Source organism: Papaver somniferum, chromosome 2 (assembly GCF_003573695.1).
Source record: "Papaver somniferum cultivar HN1 chromosome 2, ASM357369v1, whole genome shotgun sequence".
Taxonomy (NCBI): Eukaryota; Viridiplantae; Streptophyta; class Magnoliopsida; order Ranunculales; family Papaveraceae; genus Papaver; species Papaver somniferum.
Window position 1 is genome coordinate 191912294 of NC_039359.1, and position 15926 is coordinate 191928219.

A 15926-nucleotide genomic window follows, 5' to 3' on the forward strand; every position below is an offset into this window, starting at 1 on the left:
CTATTATGCATGATTTGGTCACTTGACCCTTTACTAGTAAGGTCTGGTTCATTTCTGACTTCAATATCAACACTTAATTTTTTCAGAACAATTATTTTATTGACTGGCTTCTCTTCTGGTTAATTGATACTCAGTCTAAACTGCCTGAGGATGATCAATGTCTCTTTGTGGCTATCTTATGGTGTCTCTGGACCAGTAGAAACAACCTCATTTTTCAAGGAATTAAGGAGAACTTCACTGCTGTCTTAGCTAGAGCTAGAGCTATACTTCTCACTAGGAAGTCTATGAATCTTAGTCTGACTATCCCCACTATCATGCATGTCAGTATTTACGATAAATGGATGCCCCCCTCTTTTGGTTGGATTAAATGTAATACTGATGGTGCCTTTGATATTTTCTCTGGAGAAAATGGTGCATAATATGTGATGCGAGACTTCACAAAAAAAGCAACCTTTTGTGCTTCCATAGTTTTTAATGTTCACTCCGCTGAAGAAGCTGAAGCAAGAGCCATCTGGGCAGTCGTAAAGAAAGCTGTGGAACAACACCTATCTCACATCATCATAGAAAGTGATGCAAAAGCTCTAATCGACCAATTTTAAGCTGGGAATTTTGATGGAGACACAAGGACGGATGCTATCTTTAAAAACATTCTCTTTTTCTCTACTAAGTTATCTGCTTGTATTTTTAGTTTTCAACCTAGAGTTTGTAATTCTGTAGCTCATGAGCTTGCTCTGTGGTCTAAACAAAACAATTATACCATGTACTGGTCTAAACCCCCTGTTTGGATTCTTCCAACAGTTGAGGAGGACCATTGTTCTTGTTGAAGGCCTTTGCTTATAAAAAATAAATAAAATAAAATGCATTGCATAATCTTTATTAAATGCAGTGAGCACCATGGTAAATTGTAACTTTTTTTTGGTGGTATATGGGCTATGAATTTGAAACTCACCAACACGGCCTTAATTCACAAGCCAAACATAACAATGGTTTACAACTTCGCATGCACGGTTAAACTACTAACTAACGCTGTTATACTGACAAGTTTCGGAAGATCAAAATCGAAATTATTGATAACTAATGAAAGAATTTAAAATATTTATGGGTTATTTTGACTTTGGATCTTCTTTTTTTTTAATTTTTTATTCAAAATTAAAAATTCCATTAACAATATTTAAATTAGTACATAACGGAATTCTCCCTGATCCGACCAGGTATGTAGAAGGAAGATTATTATAAAATTCAAAATCAAAACCTTTCAGACCTTTCCTTTTTATTTAAGGTGTATGTTACTCCATTACAAGTACGATTGAAAAACTTCAAAATCATGAATTTTGACTCATTAAAAGATGTTTAGAGTCAAGGTTGCAGTTTATTGATTGATTTTTCATTATCAGATTCAAAGACTATATTGTTGTAGCGCAAGGTACTATCCCAGCTCACTGCTTCCTTAACAGCCAAGCACTCCGCTTGTTCTTCCCTATTATCAACATCTGGCCCTCTATTGATGAATCTCTTTTTCGCTCCGTAACATGTCCTTGTACAATCATGGAAGAATTATCTTATGCTTCCAATACCTGTTTCTTTAACATAAGAAGCATCTATGTTTACCTTCATGAATCCTTCTTCGGGTGGAGTTAAAATCTTATTCATAAAACTTCGTAACATGTTAGTTACATTACAACCAATAACTATAGAGCAACACTGTTCAACAATCTTCCAAGTTCTTTCAATCGTAAACTGTCTATTAGGTTTATTATTTTGAAAATGATGATAAGTGCATAATTTACATGTTTTGAGTATCAAATCCATGCTTATATTAGTTATTATTCTTTCATATTACTTAGTATTGCGTTTTTTTGTTGTTGCAATTTTGCAGCCTTTTTTAGGGTGAATCAACTAAAAGAAGTGGAAACAGCTATAAAAGTTTTAAAGAAGTGATGTCTACTAAAGGAGAAGGACCAAAGACCAACTGTGACTCACCTTCTTATAGAGTATTTAAATACAAATCCAACACAAAAACAATGAGGTAATTTCGAGTTCGGATGAAGACGTTATGAGCAAAACACTGAAATCAACTTTAGTTTGGTTTTCATTGGTTGTTGGGCCTTACTGGGCATGCTCGAGTAGGAAAAAAAAAATGAAATGGACTTCTAAATTAAGTAAACTTGGTCCCAATAGGGTTCCAAACCCTAAAAATAGAGAATACTTGAGATCCAAGCATTGGAGGCTATAAAAGAAGACATCTAAGGCTCAAACAACATATTCTACGCAAAGGGTTTCTATTCTGCCTCTCATATTACATCTGCTATATTTTCCATGGGTTTTAGTAAACCTATAATTATATAAAGTTCATGTTGGTTGGGGGTGTAATCAGAAGTGCTAAACATATGAATCAATCTGGTTGATTATTGTTCAATATCTTTTTTTTATCGTTCAAGTTTTACTACTTATAACAATTAGGTGACCGTGTTCATGCAATATGATGGATCTCTTGAATGTTTAAGTTTCATATTAAATAAGCTTTGGAGATTTTCTATAGCTAGTTAGGGTTCTTAAGTAATTTTATCAAGAACCTAGCAACAAGTAGAAATTTCTGATCATTAGTGGTGTGAACCTAGGTTGAATATGCCACGATTGTTTGATGTATTTCATATGAATAACTCATCTCACAGATATTAATGTTTTTCTCAAGATGAATCTCATAACTATAAGTCCTAGGTTATTTGGTGGAGAAGAATTCGTATTACCGATTGCAGTATGTGTTAACATGTGGAGGCAGAACGAAGTATTACATCGATTGGGAATACTTTATATTATTGGTATGAAGAGAAAATTGATGATGATTCTAATCGATTGAGGAGCATGATTGGCGATGGATGATGAATTCCTAGACCAGTATGTTCTCACCTTGATCGCAATCATAGTTTAGTAAAGTTTAATTACTTCTCTTCTTGGTTATACAAGAAGCTAATAACATATATCAATTACACAACTCCTCATGGAGACGATCCTTACTACCGAATATTACTTAATAGTAGTAAAGGGAAACATCTAAAGTAATTTTTTGTACATACAACACCCGCAAAATGATATCACATCTATCTTTCCAAATTATCTAAGAAGTTGTGAATGATATTAGTACCCATAAAGCATTAGAAATTGAAAACCAACTAATAAGCCACATTAATAAACTTCTAATTTAAGAGGATACATGAATAGTATATTAACCTTCATTCCAAGACAAACTGGTTTTGCATAGGAGCAATCAACAAATAAGTGTTGAACAATCTCACGATTAGCACCATAGAGACAACAATGAGGATAAATATCATACTTCTATCTAGCAATTTCATCCCTGGTAGGAATGATATCTTTTAACTGACGTGGGAGTTTAGTTTTCCAAAGTTGCTTCCAAATCCAAGTATGAACAAGAGGTTGAATAGAACTACTAAGAGATTCTCCAATGGTAAGGGACAAGGTCATCCTATGTGGAGGTCAAATAATACCTCTTTTTGTGGTCATCACTACATGATAAAAAATTATTGAAAAAGCGGGGGTCTAACAACCACACCCAATATTTCTCTTAGCAATCTGTATGGACTAACTCCAATATACTTTCAAGAGAATCAACTAGACAGTCAGACTCAATCTTAAGAAGAGTATATCAAAGAGTTATATCTCTATTTCTCAATTCAATCCGCAATCAAACAAATAGAAATTTGGGAGCCCGATTGAATATAAGAAATAACTTGGACAGTATCAAAAACCAATATCCAAGTGTCAATCAATTTAATCAACAACCAAAGGTTGGATTCTCAATTGATTGAACTTACGCACAACATGTGATATTTCAATTGTATAAACAAATATAATGCGGAAAAGAAATAACACAGACACTAGAAGTTTTGTTAATGAGGAAACCGCAAATGTAGAAAAACCCCGGGACCTAGTCCAGATTTGAACACCACACTGTATTAATCCGCTACAGACACTAGCCTACTCCAAGTTAACTTCGGACTGGAATGTATTTGAGCCCTAACCAATTTCACATTGATCATGGTACAATAGCGATCCTTACGCCTCTAGAACCATGCCGGATTCTGCGCACTTGATTCCCTTAGCTGATCTCACCTACAACTAAGAGTTGATACAACCCAAAGTCGAAGACTTGATAAACCAATCTGTCTCACACATAAAAGTCTATTGAATAGATAAATATGTCTCCCACAGATAAACCTATGATTTTTGTTCCGTCTTATGATAAATCAAGGTGAACAGGAACCAATTGATATACCAGACTTATATTCCCGAAGAACAGCCTAGAAATATCAATCACCTCACAATAATCTTAATCGTATGGTAGCGAAACAAGATATTGTGGAATCACAAACGCTGAAACGAAGATGTTTGTGACTACTTTTTATCTTGCCTATCGGAGATTAAATCTCAAAAAAATCTTAGAGAAGATAGTACTCAATCACGATAGAAAATAGCAAGATCAGAACACGCAAATACAGAGAAAATAGTTGGGTCTGGCTTCACAATCCCAATGAAGTCTTTAAGTCGTTAACCTACAGGGTTTCGTGAAAAGCCTAAGGTTAAAGGAAAATCAACTCTAGTCGCAACTAGTATCACCCAGGAGGTGTTGGGATTAGGTTTCCCAGTTGTTAGAGTTCTCCTTTGTATAGTCTTCAAATTAGGCTTTGCAACCAATGCTACCTTGGTAACAAAGCATTCAATATTCACCGTTAGATGAAAACCTGATTAGACTCAAGTTAATATCTTTTAACCGTTAGATCGAAATTAACTTGTTACATACAAATAAAAAGTGACTTCATTTAGAAATGAGTAACCATACCTAAATGTGTACACCTTTGTTGGCTCAACAATAGTTAAACGAAGTTAGCCATATGAACACATTCATATCAACCTCATTCATCTTAACCATAACTAGTTCAAATGACTCAAATGAAACTAGTTCTAGAGTTGTTCAATTGTTTATATTATCATAGAAGTATATAAGACAGAATTGAAGCAAAATCGATTTTGATTCACTCGAATCAAGTCATGAACATTATAGCCACGGTTTGCAAAAGATTGCATCCCTTAATATATAAATGTATTAGTTCACAAACAAACCGATTTTAGAACTTAACTTACTTAGGTATGCATACGGGTAATGAAAATGCGGGGGGTCTAACAACCAAACCCAACAATTCGTTTGGAAATCTGAGAGGACTTACTCCAATACACTTTCTAGAGAATCAACTAGACAGTCAGACTCAATCTAGATAAAAGTCTGTCAAAGAGTTTATATCTCTAACTCTTAATTCAATCCGCAATCAGCAAATAGAAATCTGCGAGCCCGATTGAATATAAGAGGAATAACTTGAACGGTACCAAAGACCAATGTTCAAGGATGAATCAATTTCAATCAACAACCAAAGGTTGGATTCCTAATTGACCGATTCAACGCACAACCTGTGATATTTCAATTATATAACAAAATATAATGTGGAAAAGAAATAACACAGACACCAGAATTTTTTTAATGAGGAAAACTGCAAATGCATAAAAACCCCGGGACCTAGTCAAGTTCAACACCACACTGTATTAAACCGCTACAGACACTGGCCTACTAACAATGAACTTCGGACTGGACTGTTGTTGAACCTTAATCAATCTCACAATGATTCAAGGTATATTTGCGCTGCTTACGTCTCTGATCCCAGCAGGATACTACGCACTTGATTCCCTTAGCTGATCTCACCCACAACTAAGATTTTCTACGACCCAAAGTCGAAGACTTGATAAACAAATCTGTCTCACACATAAATTCTATTGGAATGGATAAATCTGTCTCCCACAGAAATACCTATAAGTTTTTTTTTCCATCTTTTGATAAATCAAGGTGACAGGAACCAATTGATAAACCATACTTATATTCCCGAAAAACAATCTAGTATTATCAGTCACCTCACAATAATCTAAATCGTATGATGGAGAAACTAGATATTGTGGAATCACAAACGATGAGACGAAGGTGTTTGTGATTACTTTTTATCTTGCCTATCGGAGAAATAAATCTCGATCAAATATTAGAGAAGATAGTACTCAAACGATATAATCGGGAAAGATCAGAACACACAACTACAAAGAAAATAGTTGGATCTGGCTTCACAATACCAATGAAGTCTTTCAAGTCGTTAACCTACATGGTCTTGATAGAAACCTAAGGTTAAAGGAGAATCGACTCTAGTTGATGCAACTAGTAACACACAAGAGGTGTGGGGATTAGGTTTCCCAGTTGCTAGAGTTCTCCCTTATATAATTTTCAAATCAGGGTTTGCAATCCAAGTTACCTTGGTAACAAAGCATTCAATAATCACCGTTAGATGAAAAACCTGATTCAACCAAGCTAATATCTTTCAACCGTTATATCAAACTTAGCTTGTTACACACAAATGAAATGTATCCTCGTTTAGGTTTATGTAACTGTACCCAAACGTGTACACAATGTTGAATCAATAATAGTTAACCGAAGTTAGACGTATGATCAATCTCATATCAACCTTATTCATCTTAACCATAACTAGTTCAAATGACTCAAATGAAACTAGTTAAAGAGCCGTTCAATTGCTATATTCTCATAGAAGTATACAAGAACACAATTGAAGCAAAATCGGTTTGATTCACTCGAATCAATTCATGAACATTATACCCACGGTTTGCAAAGATTACATTTCTTATTATATTAATGTTTAAGTTCATGTACACAATCGATTTTAGGAAGTAACCCACTCAAGTACGCAACGGGTATGCATACTTAAGTAGCCGGACCGAGTTTGTTTCGCCAGTACATGTATGGGTGTGCATACTAATTCACACTTCCAAACTCCAGCAGAAATTCACGAACGTGAGACTTCCGCCAGTATGTGTACGGGGTACGCATATTTTCCCAGACATCCAACAACCGCCAATACGCATATGGGTACGCATACTTCAGGTTCCCGGTTTTGGACTTACACACAAATGTGAGAACACACTATGTTTATATCCTAACATCGCTACTTGATTCTAAACTCTTTATTTCAATCATTGAAACTTTCTTAGAGGATGACAATAGCCGTTTTCATACACTATTAACATGAAAGCAATTTTCAAGATATTGAAATAATCATTACGAAACATTCCAAGTCTACACCAAATGATTGTATCACACAAACCATGTAAGATGTATACTCGTTAATTTTCACATGATCATATTCTGACTTTCATCAAGAATATAAGATGAACTTGGTCGAAGCGAAAGCTTGCCAACACATATTTCGAGTAATATGTAAGCGAGTTAAACTCCGCCTCGAAATCTCAAATGTGTATAGTTGAAAACTATATTGTAATACGACTTATGTCTCAATATAGGAGATAGAGTAGAAATAGACTTTCTAAGTGATAGATGAGTTTCAGTTTACACATACCTTTTGTTGATGAAGTTCCACAAGCTCCCCTTAGTAGTTCTTCGTCTTCAAATGATGAACGCCGTGAAGTCTAATGCTCACTACACAATCTATGTCCTGGACTGAGACATATATAAATAGGCTAGAAATCAAGACTTATAGTTTTAATCACTAATATTGACAAACATGATTGAGATAGCAACGCATACGAGTTCAACCGAGCAGTTCTCTAACAATCTCCCCTTTGTCAATTTTAGTGACAAAACTATCAATACATATGAATTACAAAATAAATAAAAACTTTGTAGCTTCTCATTGAAATGCTTGATCTCCTTGGCATCTTCAACAAGATTCGAAATCTTCGTCACTTCCAAGTTCTCCATGATTCTAAACGTGTTCAACTCAGCATCATAGTTGTTGAAGATCCGTAACGATAACAATGAGAAAACAATGTTCTCTATCATTGTTATACAATGTCATAGTATTATTACACATCATCAAAATTCAATTGCATCACAACTTTGACAACAGTACTATGGTGATATGTATCACTCCCCCTTAGTCAATACTTCATCTCGACATGAAAACCACTCCCCCTTACATAATGATCCGTAAACCATATGTATTTGTAGTATGAAACTACACATTAATTCTCCCCCTTTTTGTCAATATAAATTGATAAAGGTACGAAAACTAGTGGGATCCTCATGAAATTTTCATAGAGATACTTCATGACCAAAAGAGAATAACATACCAACTAATTTCATATGCAATCATAAAGCCGAAGCTAAATGCATTCATCAAGGAGTTTATAAAGATACAAGATAACCCATATAATATTCCACAATCGCACTCCCCACAAATATTTGACAATAAAGCACAAGTTCAAAAATAACTCTCCCCCATAAAATGTCATTCCTGAAAGAACAACAAAGGCAACCTTGCTTTTACAAGAAAAGAAGAATTTCTTTGGATATACTCAAAGCACATGAGAACATGAATTTGTATCCAAAAATCTCAACTGAATCAACCACAAAAAACGGTCAATTAAATTGGCCATGCTCGACATAAGAGAACTTACGGAGCAACACAGTATAAACACAAAGATGTGGATCAGAGATAGACCAATACTGCGGAATAAACAAGGATTCATTCTACTTTTCATCACTATTTGCACAATGACATATAATAGACTAAATCCTTGTAAACAAAAGTGCATCCTTTCTTCCATCAATATTTGCATAATGACATAAAAGGCTTAACCTTTTTTTTTTGTCAAAAGTTCATTATATCTTTTATCAACACTTTCATATCGACATGTAATAGAGATAACTTTTGAACACGTATGGGACAGTCAAGGTTCACGGACGTAAACAACATATCCCATAACAAATTGCAATATATGAAAATCATAAAGATTAAGATTGCAGAATTCATCTTCCAAAAGCTTAAATTTTAAACAAATAAATCTAAAAACATTGAAGATGAAAACGTTGGAAATAGCTATGTGTACTCACAATAATGGCTATTCCAAACCCTAGTAATCCTTCTAAAAACACAAGAAATAAATTCTCATAAGAAGTTTCCTAGAAAAAATAAATCAAAAACACAATCTAAAAACACAAAGAGACTCCACAAGCAAAGATCAAAGTTCAGGTACGAAGATTTCATTGGTACCAAGACCTTCAATCTTGTGATAGACAGAATTGACAGAATCTTCAGACACGGCATTGAAGACGAACCTTAAGTCGTGTCTTCATTAGAGAAAGTTCGGTATTGACCTTTATCAACTCAGTTCTTAACCCATCTAGCTCTTTTAGAGTGTTAACAAGCAATATCTTTGCATATTTAAACTGACAAATAAAGTTTTGAACAACTTCATTAGAAATCTCTTCATCATCCTCAATATCTGAAAAGTTATCAGGAGATTGAGGGGATGTGTCATCAACTTCTACTAGATTTCCTTTCTCCTTCTCTTTGAGTTTAAGACCAAAACCCTTATCAATAAAACCTCTTGGAAAATTACAAGTTCCCGATGAAGAAGCCATTCTTGACGAAAAAGCAGCCTGGAGTATGCGTACTTTTCAAAAACAGGGTTTGGTATTTAAAAGGTCTCACAGAAACTGAGAAAATAGGGTTTCCAAAGTCGGTCCATGACATGTAATAGGACACCCATACGAACACAAACTTGGCCCATTATTCAAATGACTCAATTTTAAGAAGGCAGTTTTGACGATAATATTTGGCTACGTGAGAAATTTCATAGATCTTAGCTAAATAAATTTTGCATTCTCATAGGAGATAAATTTAGAGCATAAGAGTAGCAACTTTGACACAATAAATTTCAAGAAGAAATTGAGAAAACACGAAATTATCAAAAAACAAACATTAATACTTATGCAAAGATGTTTGTGAATGATCATCTAGATAAGAATGATAAGAAAATAGCGTAGAGAATCAGAAAAACATCTTGCCATCAAGTATACCTGAATACTTCTCACTCTACCAGGATTTTTCTTGAGAGTGGGGTTTCAACCTTGTAATTAATTAGCACAAGTATGAGCTTTAATCTCATTAAGCGAATATTGTTTACGGTTAAACCTCTTTCTCCTGATCTTTGAAGGAAAACCGTTATGATACAAAAAGTTATCATAAAATTTGCTATCATCAAAATACGATGCATAGTTTTTATTCTTACCTGAAGGATTTTGCCTACAGGGAATTGACAGCATGTTGATTATCATTTTTAGGTTGTCTTCCGCACCTCCATTTTTGCTTCCTTCTTCTGGTACTTTTCTCACATCCTGAACAATATAATCTCCCTTCTTAATTGAATAATATCCATGAGTTCTTCTTCGACGAAATGGTTTAGGGAGACTATTTTATAATTGAACATTTGAGGGACACATTGAACCGACTTTCCTGGTGGGATACACGGGGTGAGTACTAAAAAAAATTGGTTTAGACATACGAATGTCAGTTACACCTTTGAGAATTAAATCTAAGGTGTGTTGAAGACGAATAATAGATTTTTCATTCGACCTAGAATTCCTCTTTTGTTCACCATGCCCTTTTGAATCACAAAAGAGACACACTTTCTGATCACATGAGTGATTAGACAGAACAGTCTTAACACCATCGTTGGGAGAACATTCCTTGATTAGATGAAGACACATGCACATCTTTTTCAAAACGAAGGGATTTCGATTTTGCTTCTGAACTAGAAATTTTTCCAGTTAAATTAGAAGCAGATGGTACAGTGGACTCTTTGGACTGTAGATGGGGGAAAACGATTTGCTGGTTTTTTAGGAAAGTGAAAAGAAGACGGTTCGAGCGAGACTCCTCAACCGAACAAACTGCTTAACCTCACACAGATGCACTGCACGGGAGTTATTTGAGTTCGAGAGATCAATTTATAGAAATTCGGCCTAAACCAAGTCAATGGCCGTTCCAGAGTCAATTCGGCCACAAAGAGGGAGATGGTTGAATGGTAGGAGGGAAGCTGAGAATTGTGTGATCAATGGTGATCAAGGATTGTGAATGTGCTGAAGGTTTCTGCAAATATGTGTAAATAAGTTTGATCGAGAAGACTTGTGTGTAGACAATTGTCGTTTCAGTCTTCGATTTTGGAGTTATTTTTATTATCAGAATAGTAAACACATTGATCCTATAAGTGTGACGGTTTCTTGAGTGAAAGAGCGGGAGATCGTGGTAAAACCAGTTCCAGGTCGTGTGGATACTTGATTAAACGTCCACCCACTACTTTGTTAACTCTTTCAACCGCTTGCAAGACTTATTCACATTTCTCATCGTGGATTAACACACGTGTTGTAGGCCTCCATACCAAACCCTAATTGATATGGGGAAATTAGGGGGAGACCCAAAAAAAAAAAATTCTCATTCTCAGGCCCACAATTAATTTTGGGTACTGTGACACCCATAATTATTTCCGTGACACCCATAATTATATGAAATTATTAAAAACTTCTGCATGACGGATTATGCATCTGCATGACTGAGTTATGCATCAGGGGTATAATTGGCAACTCAACTTGGGCATAACATATCTAAAAATCCGCACCTTAGAAATTTACAAATTTTATATGGTTGGAAATCTTTTAAAGAGAACTACGCAACGAGTACAAACAACAATATCAAATTTTTGTTTTTCATGAAAAAATCGGAGGTGATCATCGTTTTAGGCAAAATTTTCGAAAATTTGATACATAACCATTATGCAGCCACCAAAAAGGATGCATAACGCATTATGCAGACGCATAACGAATTATGCAACCATTTTCTCGACTGCATAACAAATTATGCATCTGCATAACAAAGTTATGCATCTATAACAAGTCATGTACCCATTGTTTTCGCACCCTTCTTGAGTATAAAAAATTGATGCATAATGCAGTATATATCCATATTTACGGATGCATATCATGTTATGCATCTATTTTCTCGATGCATAAAAGATTGTGCGACAATTTTCTCGATGCATAATGCATTATGCAGTCATATTTTCGAATGCATAACAGGTTATGCATCCATTTTCACGACTGCATAACAAGTTATGTAGATATTATTGTAGGTCCATGGCGAGTTATGCAACCTTATTTTTTGCTTGTTTCAATACTAAGAAAAAAGTAGCTGCATAACAAGTTATGCAAAAAAAAAGAAGCTGCAGAATGTGTTATGCAACCAATTTCGAGAATGCATAACAAGTTATGCAACAAATTTTGTAGATGCATAACCTATTATGCATCACTTTCTCAAGAACAACACTTTCTCAGGAAACCAGCATCTACAAGTTGAGCTACAACACCACCAACTTCAACACTTTTACTATTCAAACTGCAGTTGCACTATAACCTGCAATGCTTTAAGCCTTTCAGCTTCAACCCAAATTCAACAGCAACACTAAACTACCTGCAATCTCTTACAATCTCTAACTTCATTGCAGACTCTTAACACCTCTACAAGCATATCCATTTCACATCCATCATCTGCAATCAACTGGAACTACCAAGAATTCATCTACACTTTCTCAAGAACAAAAACTCAACCAAACAGTTAGGGGACAAGTTAAAAAAAATGATGATCATGGGTCAATTTGAACATTCAGGTAATAAACCAAACAGTTAGGGGACAAGTTAAAAAAAAATTGAACAAAAACCAACTTCCTTGTCTGCAATATCCAACAGCAAACCCATATCAATACCAACTCCAATTTTCGTTCGATTAATGGTCACCAATAAGCCCTAAATTTAATGCAAAATTTATCACAAATCCACACTCAAATTAGAAGAAATTCACAATTTTTCACGAAAGTCAACAATCCCTAATTCCTAAACATAAAAAATCAAATTTTGAGCAAAATGAAGCTCAAACCAAAAACAAATTTATGTCTTTTAACAAATTTTTTTACATGCACAAACAAAATTAAGCAAAAGCCACTTTGAATTGAGACTAAATTGACAAGAATTATGAAAATTTTAAGATTCCCTAATTGAAAAGTTAAGGAAGAAATTGACCTCAGCAGCAAGGTATTCAAGAACAGCAGCGAGATAAACATGAGCACCACTGCCAATACGTTGAGCATAACGTCATTTCTTCAAGTACCTACCAATTCTACCTACCGGAAATTGTAAACCAGCTCTAACAGATCTTGTTACTGATTTCTTCTTTGGACCACCATTTCCTTTTCTTCCACCAGCACCTTTCTTCACTTATAAAATCAACAAAACGGATGATTCAGATCGAATCATGTAAAAGCCATTCTTTGAAGACCTGCAATTGCGTTAGCTAACCATTTCTATTTGGTCTTTAATTCCGTCTCCAATCATTATTTTTCTTCCTTTTAGTGCTGCCGTGAACGGGAACCATGGTGATGTTGCTGTGGTGGTGGCGGAAATCGGGATCTTTGTATATCTTTGGTGTGAGAGAAGATCGAAAATCAATCTTCTCCGGAGGTTTTTGTAAAAGTTTCTCTTTTTTCTCTGGTCTCCTTGATAAAACATCACTTTAGATTCAGAGAATCAATTCACAGTTGAGAAGAAGAAAAATAATTTAGGAAATTATGGATGTGACGAAAATTTTAACCCAGAAAATGGATGCGCGCCTGAACTTTTATGAACGTGGGTTCTTAGTGTAAAAAAATTGGGAAATGGGTGTGGTAGTAGTTTTCACAATTGATATCCCCATGTGACGTGATTGATGTCTCACGAACGTGGAGTCTGCAAAGCAGACGTGTATTTGATTAGTCAGTCTTTGAATTGATTAGACATATTTGATTAGTCAGTCTTTGAATTGATTAGACAGTGGGTCTAAGTTTCATTGAATTGAGCATGAGTGATGCTCAGTGATTCATGGATTGAATCATACGTACAGTTCTTATGTTGATATTGCTCGTCTAAGCAAATATTGTAAATTTGAGCAACTAAGCAAGTATTGCTCGATTCGACGAATTACTGAATATTGATAGTTGGATCAATATTTGAGCAACTGAGCAAGTATTGCTCAATTCGATGAATTACTTATTGGTAACGTGACCTCTGTTCAAGTACATTCATCTAGATGTGCCACAAGCAGTGTGAAGAAGGAAGAAAGTATCCTGAAATGTTCAAACACGAGAAAATACAAACATTAGAATCATAAATTCATGAAAGTTGCACAATATGCATTTCTCATAACTTATAGTAACATATTAAGCAAAATAAACAATGACTAGTACTAACCACTAGATCACCAGTCAAAAAACTGGATTTAGAGTCATAGAATCCGAAGCAGAGACCATGGTAAACAATAATTCCAACACAATAAATATCCACTGTAAATCCCAGCAGCACCATCATAAGATAAGTCTTCCTGTATACACCAAGAGACCATCAGCAGTACTGATTGATTAAAGCCCTTTCTCCCCTTATTCTCTTAAAAAGCCGAATATCCTTGGCTTGATTGTCATACGCTTCGCATGAATGAACTTAACCGAAGAGAAAAAGTTCCAGGACGGTATCGGTGTGGCTTCTTTAAGTCCACCAGTAATTGGTACAGACTTACGTGTAGCCTTGGTAGCTACTTGGTGCCTTCCCTCCAGTTTTACGAGCAGTTTTCCCATTTCTGCAAATACCGAAATCACCAAGATTAATACTTCATAGCATAAAACAATACTACTGAAGGAAGATAAAATTTACAAAACAACCTCCTAATAAAAAACTGAACCTTACATTACAAGCCTAATTAATATAAAAACAAATATAGATATTCAACTGAATAGAAAATTTTCATGTTCTTAACAAATCTTAACAAAGATCAAGATAAAAGAATTACAGAACAAATAACTAAACCCTAATTTCATGTTCTCGCTAGCACCATTCCACTGGGTAATGGTACATTCTCAGAGACTGCTCCAACAACAAGAGAAAAACAACCAGCACCTAGACAAAAAAAAAACATAAACCAGTAGAGAATCAGAATCAAAATAACAAAAGGAGAAGCGACTTTTGATTATATCAAAGAGAAAGGAAGAACTGAAGCACAATCAATTGCATACCTCATCATCTTCCGTATATCCTACGAGAAAACATCAATTCCTACATACAAAAATCAGAATTAAGTCATAAAAATAAAAACCCAGCCCTAAAACATGGAAATAAACAGAACCTATAATCAAACAAAAACGCTCACAAAATCAAATTCAACAAAACAAGCTTTATAAAGTATAAAAATTGAAGCTTTGTTGTTTCTTACCCTATATAGTTTGATGAAGATGAGGTTGATGAAAAAGAAAAAAAAAAAGGAAAAACATTAGCAAACTAAGAAAATCTTAGGAAAATACTGAGAAACAAGATTAAATTTCTACTACTACAAACTTACTTTAGTTATCCATGGAAATCTTTGGTTTCCTCTTCGATCTCTAAGTATGATTTTTCTGATTTGAATGTTTTAATTAGTGTGTTTTTTCTGAACTTGGTTATGTGAGAAATATGGATTTTGATTCTAACTTTTGGGGTTTGTTGATAAGAAATTTCTAATGGAATTTGTGAAGAAATTTGATGAATTTTCCAAGAAACTTGATGAATCTTGGTTGCAGAGAAAAAGGAAGTACGAGGGAGAGGCGGAGAAGAAGAAGATAGATATACTTTTACTCTCATCTACGATTAAATAGAACATCTTTGTTGTAGTGTAACAGAGCTGGACAATTATTATCTACGACAATTGAGATATTGTTTGGGATATTCATACGGATCGAGAAAAGCGTGTGAGAAACATGTGTGGTTATTTTGGTGCTAAAACGAACTCGTGCATCTGTTTTATTCATCAAACTATTAAGATAAAAACCCAAAACAAAAACCCAATAAAATATTACTCCGTATAACCGAAGCAGAATATGACAAGACATGCAAACATCTATGCATTTTTCATAGACCGATCGAATTCTAAAATTATATTGATTTTCCTTAGGATCAA

The 15926-nt window shown here is 34.7% G+C and overlaps 1 long non-coding RNA gene across 1 annotated transcript; it reads right to left on the reverse strand.

The window, feature by feature from the left end:
- Window positions 1–12824: 12824 nt before the first annotated feature.
- LOC113350075 lies at window positions 12825–15589 on the reverse strand. The gene is made up of 5 exons (XR_003360590.1): window positions 15333–15589; window positions 15010–15049; window positions 14787–14893; window positions 14195–14576; window positions 12825–14070 (listed from the first exon to the last, which is right to left on the reverse strand). It is a non-coding gene; the product is annotated as an uncharacterized LOC113350075 (long non-coding RNA).
- Between the last annotated feature and the right edge of the window lie 337 nt (window positions 15590–15926).